The sequence below is a fragment of the Dermacentor albipictus genome, chromosome 3 (genome assembly GCF_038994185.2).
Source record: "Dermacentor albipictus isolate Rhodes 1998 colony chromosome 3, USDA_Dalb.pri_finalv2, whole genome shotgun sequence".
In the NCBI taxonomy this organism is placed as follows: domain Eukaryota; kingdom Metazoa; phylum Arthropoda; class Arachnida; order Ixodida; family Ixodidae; genus Dermacentor; species Dermacentor albipictus.
The window spans coordinates 100,536,412-100,547,990 of NC_091823.1; positions in this window are offsets into that span (position 1 = coordinate 100,536,412).

Genomic DNA, 11,579 nt, shown 5'->3' on the forward strand with positions numbered 1-11,579 from the left:
GCTCATTACTTTTCGAAGCGAGATCGGGATGCCTTAGAACACGCACCTATAAAGCGAGATATAAGAAGGAAGAAGAAGCATGTGCTTGCTGCGGTAAAGCTAGGGAAACGACGGAGCATATTTTATTAGAATGTGAAGACATCTATCCAGCGGTCGATTTAGGCACCACTGGCCTCCTTGAAGCCCTTGGGTTCAGCGGGAGCAGTGGTAAAGCAAACAGGTCCGCAATAGACATCAGTAAGAGGCGATTGGAGGATTGGTGGAAGAAAAGTAGGGATACGACAAAGGACGGAGACGTACAAAAGCACAGTTCGCAATAGGGTATCAGAAAATTTGGACGTGGTAGTTCATAGTGTGTTTTTTTTTTCTCATGGGTTAACCTAGGTAGGATATTAGGCAGCATAGTAGCAAGAGCTTGGTGGCGCAAGCCACCGCCCCGTTCCAAAGGGGACGCTCATAACATCCATCCATCCATCCTACTGAAGGGCTAAAGCGCCAATTTCAAACAGTGATCAATGAACGCGTGTAGAGGACGGACGGACGGAAAAAAACTTTAGTGAGAAAAGGACCTGCGACGTTGCCAGCCCGGGCTCAGGCCACCCGGGTATCATGTGCGGTGAGGCATAGCCTTTCCGCCGTTGCCCGGACCTTCTGGATTGCCCATAGTTGGTCTTGTAGTTCCGAGCTAGTCAGAGCGCTTAGCGGTTCTTTATTCCATGGCTTAGCCATCGCTCCTCGAGAAGGTCCGGTTCTATGTTGTCCTCTTGATATATTGATGTGTTCTCTGTGCATTTCTATAGGATGTGTGCCATGTCTGCGTGTTCGTGCTTGCAGAGCTTGCAGCTCGCGTCTGGGTATTGTCTTGAATTTACTCTGTTTAAATGTGCTGGGTTTTGGGACGTTCTGGTTTGCAGCCTTCTCCAATCTGTTTCTTGAGACCTGTCGAGTTGTTCGTCGGGTTGTGGGTATGCTTCTCTTTGTTTCGTATAGTGTGTCAGCATGTCGTGGTACGTGCACAGTCTGTCCCTGTCGTCTGATATCGCTACTTCGTCGTCGGTGACGCTTCCCGTGTTCACGACTGGTTCTCCATCGCCTCCGCCGCAGTCCTCCCCCCTTCCCCGGGGGTTGCGGGGTGTTGGGCCGTCGCTGTCCGAGCCGCGGTGGGTTAGTTCTCGCGCCGTTCGGTGAGCCTTCTCTTTGAGGTTGGGAGGGGCATTCGTGGTCTCCCTTATGTGCCGGGATCCATTTGACGTATGTGATGTTCCGGCGAAGAAGAAGACTGAATTGAGACAAGAAATGGAGGATAGGGGGGGGGGGGAGAGAAAGAAGTGGTCCAGATGGATCCCTGTAAGTAAACGAGTGTATTTTAACTCGTACGTACTTTATATTTGTCGCAGCCGGCCGACCACGTGGCTTGAAGTAGTATATGCTGGTAATAAGAAGAGCAGATGGGCAGGCGACCGTGAAGACCTACTAGCTTGATGGTGAAGACCCAGTGCTTCATCAGGAATCGGTAACTTCATCGGAACTGCATGCTTCGCATCATCACTGAGGAGAGTCAACTGAACTAAGCGGCCCTCGATCATTGAGAAAGGTGCGGTACGAATCGATGCTTCCATGTGTGAATTTAAAATTATGTTTCCGGGACATTCAAGGATAGATTAACAACGAGACGGAACACACGAATAACGCCTTGTTGCAAGCGCTGTTGCAGCAGCAGACCACGCAGTATGAGCAACAGCGACTGATTATCGAAGCAGTTTGAGACTCGCTAAGAGTACAGAAACCACATCAAGAAGACATTAAGCCTGATAGTTTCAATGGGGCATCCAATGCCGCCAACTTGTGGCTCAGATGTTATGAATACGCATGTGTGCAAAACCAGTGGACGTCATTGGACGACAAAATGTGTAACATGCACCGTTTTTTGTCTGGCAATGCCAGAAAATGGTGGGACATGCGAATCGCAAGCCAATCCATGATTCATGACATTAACGGAAAGATAGTTTTCTTTCCACTTTTGAGTGAAATCCGGTTAACAGATGGGACAACGCAATAGCTTCAATTCAGACACAGAGAAGGCACAGTCATGGATTATTTTTTTCGAGAAGAAGCGCTTACTCTACACTGCCGACTCTAACCTACCGGACTCTGCAATCCTTCCCCTGGTAATTCAAGGCATTACTAACAAATTGCAAAGAGAAGCTTGTGTACACTGTCAAACCTCCACAGATGACTTACTTGCTTGCCTTAAGTATGTGTCCAGTGATTTTCTAATTGGTGGTCCCATCAAAAGGCATAGTACTCTACCAATGAGCATTGACGCACATGGCAAAATGGTAGAATATTTTAATACCGAGTATGACCATTGTGAGACGATGGAAAATGTATACCTTTTGAAATCAAATCTTTTGTTTGTTCAAATGTTGGTAAATGGAAAAAGTGTAGACTTCCTGGTTGATACTGGAGCATGCGTAAGCCTGGTAAATCAGGCAGTTGTCCAACTGAGCAAGGTGTATGAAGGAAAAATAGTGTTCAAAGCTATGATGGAAAAACTAGAAGGTTGCAACACTGGACAGAAGTAGAGGTTGGATTTGGTGGACATCACCTGAAAGTAGATGCCCTTGTCATGCAGGGTGTTGACTTTGTGTTTATTTCATCCAGACCTGATATGAAGCGATTGAAGAAATGCTGATGAGATACTGACAAATTTTCTGAACTTATTTGTGTTGAGAAAAATAGTTGTTGAGACGCCAGCAGCAGATGTCCTTGAGGTACCTTTTAAGCTTCGTGACTTCACAGTAGTGCGTAAAAAGCCGTACAGAATCTCCCACAAGTAAAAGAGCTGGCTAAAGGCCAACCTGCAGCAAATGCTAAATGTTGGTATTATAAGGCCTTCAACATCCACTTTCACATCACCAGTCACCATAGTACCAAAAGACGATGACTCATTTCGCCTTTGCACAGATTACCGGCAGATAAACAGCCAGACTGATTTGTTTCCTTTTCCCATGCCCCAAATAGACAAGATCATCAATGAAACTGGTGGATCAAATTTTTTCTCTTGGATCAACCTCTGTAAAGGATACTGGCAGGTGCCACAACAAGAAGATTGCAAACAGTACACTGCTTTTGTAACACCTTTCGATGAGTACAACTGCTTACCATTCGGTTGGAAGAATTCTGGAGCTTGGTTTCAGAAAATGATGAATGGCATTCTTGACGAGTTCCTGGGAAAGTTTTGTAATGTATACATTGACGACATCATCATATAGTACTCACAAACAAGAGAAGAACATGAAAAACACCTTTCGTGCGTGTTAGAAGCCCTCAGCAAGTCAAAGTTAAAGATTAACAAGAACAAGAGTGAATTTTTTCAGACGAATGTTCTCTTTCTAGGAAGAGTTTTTGACGGCAAAACCATAACAACAAAAGAGGAATCTGTACAAAGGATGAAGAAGCTCGTCAAGCCATATGACCTACACTCAGCCCGTGTTTTACTTGGACTCGCCGGTCATTTCCGTGCATTCATTAAGGATTATGCTGCAAAGACATGATGCCTCACCAAGCTGATGCAAAAGAATGTGCCATTTATGTGGAGTAAAGAGTGCGAGAAAGTTTACGAGTACCTTGTTAAAGCTATATCGTCGGATCCTGTGCTTATGCTACCTGACTTCAACAAGCCTTTCGAGCTGTGCACGGATGCTTCACAATACGGCACAGGGGCTGTTCTATATCAACGAGACGCAAAGAAACAGCAAGGATGGCAACTCAAAGTGATTGGCTATTATTCTTCTACATTCTCAAAAGCTCAAGAACATTATACGACCACAGAAAAAGAGGCTATGGCTGTTGTGATGGCACTTCGGTACTTCAGAAGCTACATAGAGGGTCGTCATTTCCGGCTTTTCACTGACAACCGAGCATCATTTACCTACCTCTTGGGATTAATCCAGCCTAAGGGCAGGGTGGCATGTTGGATCAGTGAAATACAACAGTTCACTTTCGATGTAAGCCATCAACCTGGTGATAAGCTCCCTGACGCAGATGCTCTTTCCAGGCTTCACATCACAGAAGTGACAACATCTGATCATGGACACGTTTACAGCTTGTGGGAAGGCACCGAAAACTTGACTTGCGATAATGGCAAATTCTGCGTGCCAGGAACTTTGGTGAAAAAGGTTTTGAAGCTGTACCATGACAGCCCAGAGTCAGGTGGGCATGATGGATTCTGGAAAACTTGTTGGAAGATAAAAAGTCAATTCACATGGAAAAATATGAAGGGAGGTATCAAGAACTACGTTCAAACCTGTCACCAGTGCCAGATTAACAAGGCCAAGTAACGTCCAAGAGGGAATCAAATGGTCATCGCTAATCATTCCCAAGTACCATTTGAAGCTATTCATCTAGATTTTGACGAAATAAAAAAGTGAGGCGAGGGAGTCAGTAAGACTCAAGCATTCCTTGTCGCAATAGATGAATGCACATGCATGGCACCTCCAAAGCCAGGAAAGGAAGACTCCAATTCTGTTTTGATGTTACTGGAGCGGAATATGTTCTAGAACACCAAGGTGGTGGTGTCCAATAATGGGCCAGCTTTCCACAGTAAGAAGCTTCACGAATGGGCCCGTGATAGAGGAATTGCCCTGAGATTTGCCGCACCCTACCATCCAGAACGAAACGGCCTAGCTGAGAGGCTCATTTGGGACTTGAAAACATTCATCGTGATTTACCATGATTTCCGTGGAGGGTGGAAGTGTGCCTTGGAAGCAGCAGTCCAAGCAGTCCAAGCAGCAGCAGGAAAGGCACAAGATGGAAGAGGAGCTTGCACGCTACAGACCAACCATGAAGAGACACTACGACCTGCGACATAGTTCGAAGATGCCTGTAATAGAGCCTGGAGATACAGTTTTAGTTCGAAGGAGTTTAGATGGACCGAAGTCAAGATTTTCTGGGCCCTACACAGTGATAAAGACCATCAAGCAACAAGGAATTTTGAAGTCGTTACACTATTTGGGACCGGAAGAAAAAACTGAAATAGCAACAGTGGGAAATGTCATACCCTATAATCCCAGGAGGGATGAAAACTGAAGTCCAGGAGGATGTGATGTTCTGGCAAAGAAGAAGACTGAAGAGACAAGAACAGGAGGGGGAAGAAGAGAAAGAAGTGGTCAAGATGGATCCCTGTAAATAAATGAGTGTATTTTAATTCATACTTGATAAGGTACTTGAGTGTGATTTTGCCGTTCTTGTGGTCTTCTGCTCTGTGGTTCAGAATTTTGACCGCCTCCGTGGAAACCCAGCTCTTTGAGAAGTCCCTAATGGCTGTCTTGGAGTCGCTGATTACTGCACTGTCTTGTTGTAGAGTGCATATACAGGTATTCGTCATTAGATCACACAAGTGGCTGTAAGGAACCGATTACATCTGCTGCTGAGGACCCACAATGCCTCCGCAAAATACAGTGATCATGCCTTTTCCTTACTACCATCGGATTTAGAGCAGAACAGAAGCTAAAATATCCCAAATACTCATATTTGATGTGCTTGCATGTGATGTTTAGTGCGTGCGTTACTGTCAGGCGGATGAACATTTAGCGAACTGAAATGCTTCTGTGCCATGCATCTTATGCTATGATCGAGTAACGATGCATAATCATAGTTTGACAAGTTTTGTATGTTTGCGAAGAATCATCCTGAATTCTAACTGTAAAGCACGCGGATGTGCTGCTCTGAACATCAACACTAAGTTTGGTTGTTTCTTCTGCTTGACAATCAAAATATAGGTGCTGAATGCGCAGCTCTCCAGAACATAATTTGCACAAAATCTAGCAGTTATTATGCTTTGGTGTGCATTTTCCAGAAATGAATGGATAGAAAAGACGCTAATCAACTGTACTTCACTAATACGCCTTGGTGAAAAGTGCGTGCATTTTCATTATCAATATGAAATGAATTTTCACAAGATGAATTTTGTGATTAATAAATTAACAATCACACACAATTAAGGAGACATATTGGCAGAAGTACCTTATACCATAACAATCAAAAGCAGGTGAAATAAGTCATACATACTTACACAACCGAGGCTATTTATTTCCTTCTTTTTTATCTTGAATATGTTGGTCTTGTATGATTATACTGAACGAACTGTTGCTTCTTTTTTTACATCCAGTATTTGATTCAGCATTATTTGTTGTTTGGTATGCACCCTTACTTTCCTCTGGCATAGCCATATGCCACAGGTAACCATAACTACAGTTGAATTAAAAAATGGACTTCAGTGCTGTTTGACCAAACATGCCAAAATAAGCATGGCCTCGATCAGTGGCCCATTATATAATCGGCCTCTATGTTCTTCCTTTTGTTTGACATATATTTTCCCAATCATAGTGCCTTGGATGAGCTTATACAAAAACATATTGACATAAACAAGGAGAGCTCCAACAGAAACTGTATAAAGCTTAATGGAACTGTTGTTTAATATTTATAATATGCAAATATTTTTGTGACATCTCCAAAGTCTGTGCACTCTTTATACTGCACGAGTTTGTGCCACTTTCTTAATTGATATAACGATTAAATATTAATCATGTAATTTAAAAGTATGAAGCTTTCTTATCATTCATCTTCATAACCAGGAAGGATAGGCCATGGTAACACTTCACATGCAATGTTTGAGTAGCTATTCTTGAAAGACTGTAGATGCCTTTGAATTGAATATATATATATATATATATATATATATATATATATATATATATAACATATTATTATATATAATATATATAATATATATAATATATATATATATATATATTATATATATATATATATATATATATATATATATATATATATATATATATATATATATATATATATATATATATATATATATATGGCAACAAAATTATACAGTATAAATGAACAGACTGCCACCTGTGCACTTATATAAATACAATTATAACCCACCAATTGTCTAGCAGGACAGTCAAACCTGGTACAAATTATTTAATGTTTTAATTAAACAAAAGTGATATTAATGCTTTCACTGTGGCACCACTTTTTGAAGTCCTGGAGGGTAACAATAGGTATAACGTCTCGACGGCGGGCAACGCATGTAACTCTTAAGCACATTATGACTCACCAGTGAGTCATGGCACTTCTTAGCAAATTTATCAAGCTTACGCCACAAGAAAGCCACGGCACTGCTGCACCAGGGAAACAACCACTCTGACCCACCTGCGACCCACTTTAGAGTGAAGTAACTGCAGCAACTTTTGAACCCAATCAAACTAAAGACAAGAAATAAAAATAATAGCCAATTTTGAATTAACAGAGGTTGATATTGAACACAATAATGTCATAAACGTAATCTCAATAATTTCGTGTAAACTTAAATAACTATTTTAAACCATTTTGGTCGGTGTCCGGTCCTCTTCCTTTTAAGTATACAACAACGTCCAACACATTAAGATGTTTCTATAAGCGTTCTGCATAAAACATTGCTCATTAGTATCTAGACCAGATATAATGCAACCCATGTTACAATGATAATGCTTTTAATATAATTATAACTTAATTGAGCAGAAGAGGCTAGAGATCTCCTTGCACATATGTAAGTGTATGTAATGTTTTATTTTTCAGATGTAGTTATTGCACAGAAGGAATAATCAAAGAATGCCTAATGAAGTAATTTTCGTAATAACTATCAAAGTTCTTTTTGTAAACAATGCAGAAAATTAGAGAAGGCAAAATTATATTTTGCTCCACATAACACTTAGCTTACATGGGATATGCATGAAGGTGCACGTTATTGCAGCTTGTGTAAGAAAATGCAATTTTTTTTTTCTTTCAGCATTTCACATGCCTGCAGTTTAAGAAGGACTTTCAGAATGATGTTAGCTTTGAAGATATGAAATTCCATATAGTGTCCGTAGAAATGTGTGTTCCACTTACCAGCAATAACATGGCAAGAATAAGAATTTCACTACAGAGTTACAATGATTGTATTACAAGTAATCTTGCAAGAGTGTCCTTACAAAAGTATGAGTACAATATTAAAAAAAGTTTAGTTTTGTGCCTTATCTAGCAGACAGCTCTGTGTCCCTCTTTTTGTCCTGTTGTTTAGCACTGTTTACTGTTTGTTATCTAGCAGCTCAGTAGCTTTACCTCCAAGAAATGTATTAGAATATTCTGCTGTCTGCAGAACACAAGAGAGAGACACAACCAACTCCTTCTGTGTATACACAAGCATTTATTTATCACAAAACAAGCATATTTATTACTTTACAGCCAAAGTATAAATGATCATAGCACGACGCACAGGTAAAAAGGTTTTTTTTATTATTATTATTAAAAACAATATGGCTGAACACTAGAGCTCTGCCGAACTTTTTCCATCTATGTGTCATATAAAAATGCCAAGTTATCCTACAGTACCAGTAATTAAGCAATGCTTTCATAATTTGCCTACACTGATGTCAATCTCTGCCTGCCATAATTGTGTAATTTACGTCACATAATTAAGCAACTTGCACATGAATAGACACACACAACCAAACAACTACGCAGAAGCAAGTAAACTCACTCAACATGACACTTCTGTGGCCAAAAAAGGTGAGCTTGAGATTATGTTCAATAAGTGGCTCAGGCATGTCAGAAAAAATAAAGTATCTCTTTATAATTGCACCCACATTGTCACTCACGTATACTACGGTACGTTTGCTACCAAGTAAAAGCATTACGACAAGTATGGGAACCTACTTTTGTTATTTTTGCGCAGCACAACCACACTAAACAAAATTAACACAATCAATGAACATGAAGTAACACTGACTATATATGACTATATTTGACTATATGACTATATAACACTGACTATATATGACTATATATGACTAGTTTCAGCGGTAAAGCAAGCTGTTCCTTCCAGGCTTGTTGCTCAAGGCAGCATGCCTGGAGTTGTGAGTGCACCGTGGAAAAAGTATACGTGTAGCTACTTGCTGCGTCGCAGTATAGTTGAGATGTGCAAGATGGACAGCTTGCTTTCCCAATGGGACTCTTTGATGGCATTGCTATCCTATATGTGTAGGGGCACTTAGTAACATGGTGTTTTTCACATTTCGTGGGCTTTCTCTCAGCACTGGAAAACAAACAAGTGACGTGTACTTTGCTGGAAAAATTTGATTTTACCACCTCTTACAATTCCCTACAACTCCCTAATTGACAACTTGACAATTAGAGTTACAATTAGAAAGTTATCTGGTCAATTTTGATTAACTAATTAGATGGCCAGTAATAAAATATTACTAGTGACTTCTCAACTGTACTCCGAACATGCACTCAATTGGTCTTATTCGCATAGAATGATCTGTGTTCTTGCAAAGCTTCATGCGTGATTGCTGGGACACTCTGTAAATAAGCATGCAAGCACACAATGTGAACCAACTTATGCAGCTCAAATATCATTTTGTACCACTACATCCAGTATCATGTTACTAATTGCTACCAGCACATTACAAAACCGTTGGTAACTAATGAAGCATGTTCATGCATGTCAGTGATATTACTGTTGAAACATTCAGCAGCATGCTCCCCAGATATCACACATAGCTATTGCTAGTTCTGGAAGCATTTTTCATGTGCAAACAGGTCATAAGACTAATATTTTCTTATGTGTAAATTGTGCAATAATTTAAGGTCAGCTCAAATCACAAGTTTTTAGCTTTCTCTGATACCACATCTATAGATGTGGTATCACATCTATAGATGTGGTATCACAGAAAATGTTGACTGAAGCTATTTGTCTAATGAGACAGGGTTTCCCCTTTTTTGCCTGACTGACAGTACACAAAGCAAAACAAAACAACATGACACTCTCTGAGATTAGCAGAGCAGACATTCTGGTAAACGAATGGCAGACAGAGCTCTTGTGCAGTTGATGGTAACAATAAAACTATAATACTGGCAAAAGGTATCAACAATATAAAGATATCAAATTAAATAAGGTAAGAAAATGAAGCCATTTAGTGGTGATGAAAAGTGCATGACACCACACAATAAAATAAAAGCTGTCAGCCCTCACAGCTCTGTTTTGATAAAAACCATACTAGTGTCAAAAAAAGAAAGGAAAAGGAAAGTTTCAAATAATATACGTTATTGCATCACATATCAAGGCGTCAGCATTTATGAGTTGCCAACCAGTCATGTCAGTGTTTTGTGCATGAAAATACAGAAACAGAACATGACTGATGAAGTTGATATAGTAAAGTGCAAAATATGCATATTTGCCATGCATAAAGCCAATAACACTAATTGATGTTTGTAGCTGATAACAGTGTGGCAAAGACGAAGACATGTATTCATCAGTTGACTTTTCACACTATCTAGCATACAGTGTCTAGCGCTATCTAACAGAGGCAACAATTTTTCTTGGAGTCTGACCACTCACAGTGTTATTGCATTGCATCAGAGGAAATACTGGCCTTATAAACTGTTCATGGGACCAAATTTTTGTTAACTGTAGGTGAGCAGTGAAAATAACGAAAATTAAACTGTGTACAATGTTTGCTACAACCTAAAATTAAGCTGGAAGTATAGTATCAGTCACCTCAAGATCTTGACCTAAACAAACTGCATTTCTTTCCACTTCAAACAATGACGAGCACATATTTATTTATTCATTCATACTGCAACCCTGTTATAGGTCCCTGCCGGAGTGAATAGAATAAGCAAAACATATCTTCCAGCAAAGAGCAAGTCTGTGTATGGCAAACATGCACCACAGAAAGAAAAATACTAAAGAGAACAAAAGAGCACATACTCACTATAGATAATGCGATAACACATACAGCATACTGTATCACTGGTCCCTGAGGCAAAGAGACACATCTTTCAGCATATATGTTTCAGTATATTGCTAATATGCTCATGCACGTTGCTAAAATGTAAGCATATGATGGCACTGCCATAGACTGCCAAGCATCCGCCACCAAAACTACATTACATATGTTCAGCTTTGTTTTACCTTTTGTCATTGGTATTTTCAAAGGCTGGACACTGAACTCAAAATGTTAGAGCCGGTCAACAATAAATGACCCTGTTGTTGAATGACCACGTCGTGCATACCTGTCTGCAGTGAACTGCTTAGCCTAACAGGGATAAGATGAGTGTCTAGTACCCTAATGTGCTCAATTGCATCCGCAATTAACTACAGAGAAATGGTTGAACAACCACAGGTTTACAGTGTCACCTTTCCTTAGGACACAAAGCTCAGCTTTAGCAGCGCTGTGCGGCCTTGACAAAATCACAAGGAAGGCATCTGCAACAATGGTGTTCAATGGATTGCACAGTTTTGGTAAGCAGAGATACATGATAAGGTACAGATTCATCTCTTAATAAAGTAGGGCTCAAGAAGAAATGGTTGAGGCAAAAGTGAGCATCACGACCTGTGACATATATATATATATATATATATATATATATATATATATATATATATATATATATATATATATATATATATATATAGTCAAACCTCGATATAACGAACACGCATATAACGAATTATTGAATAT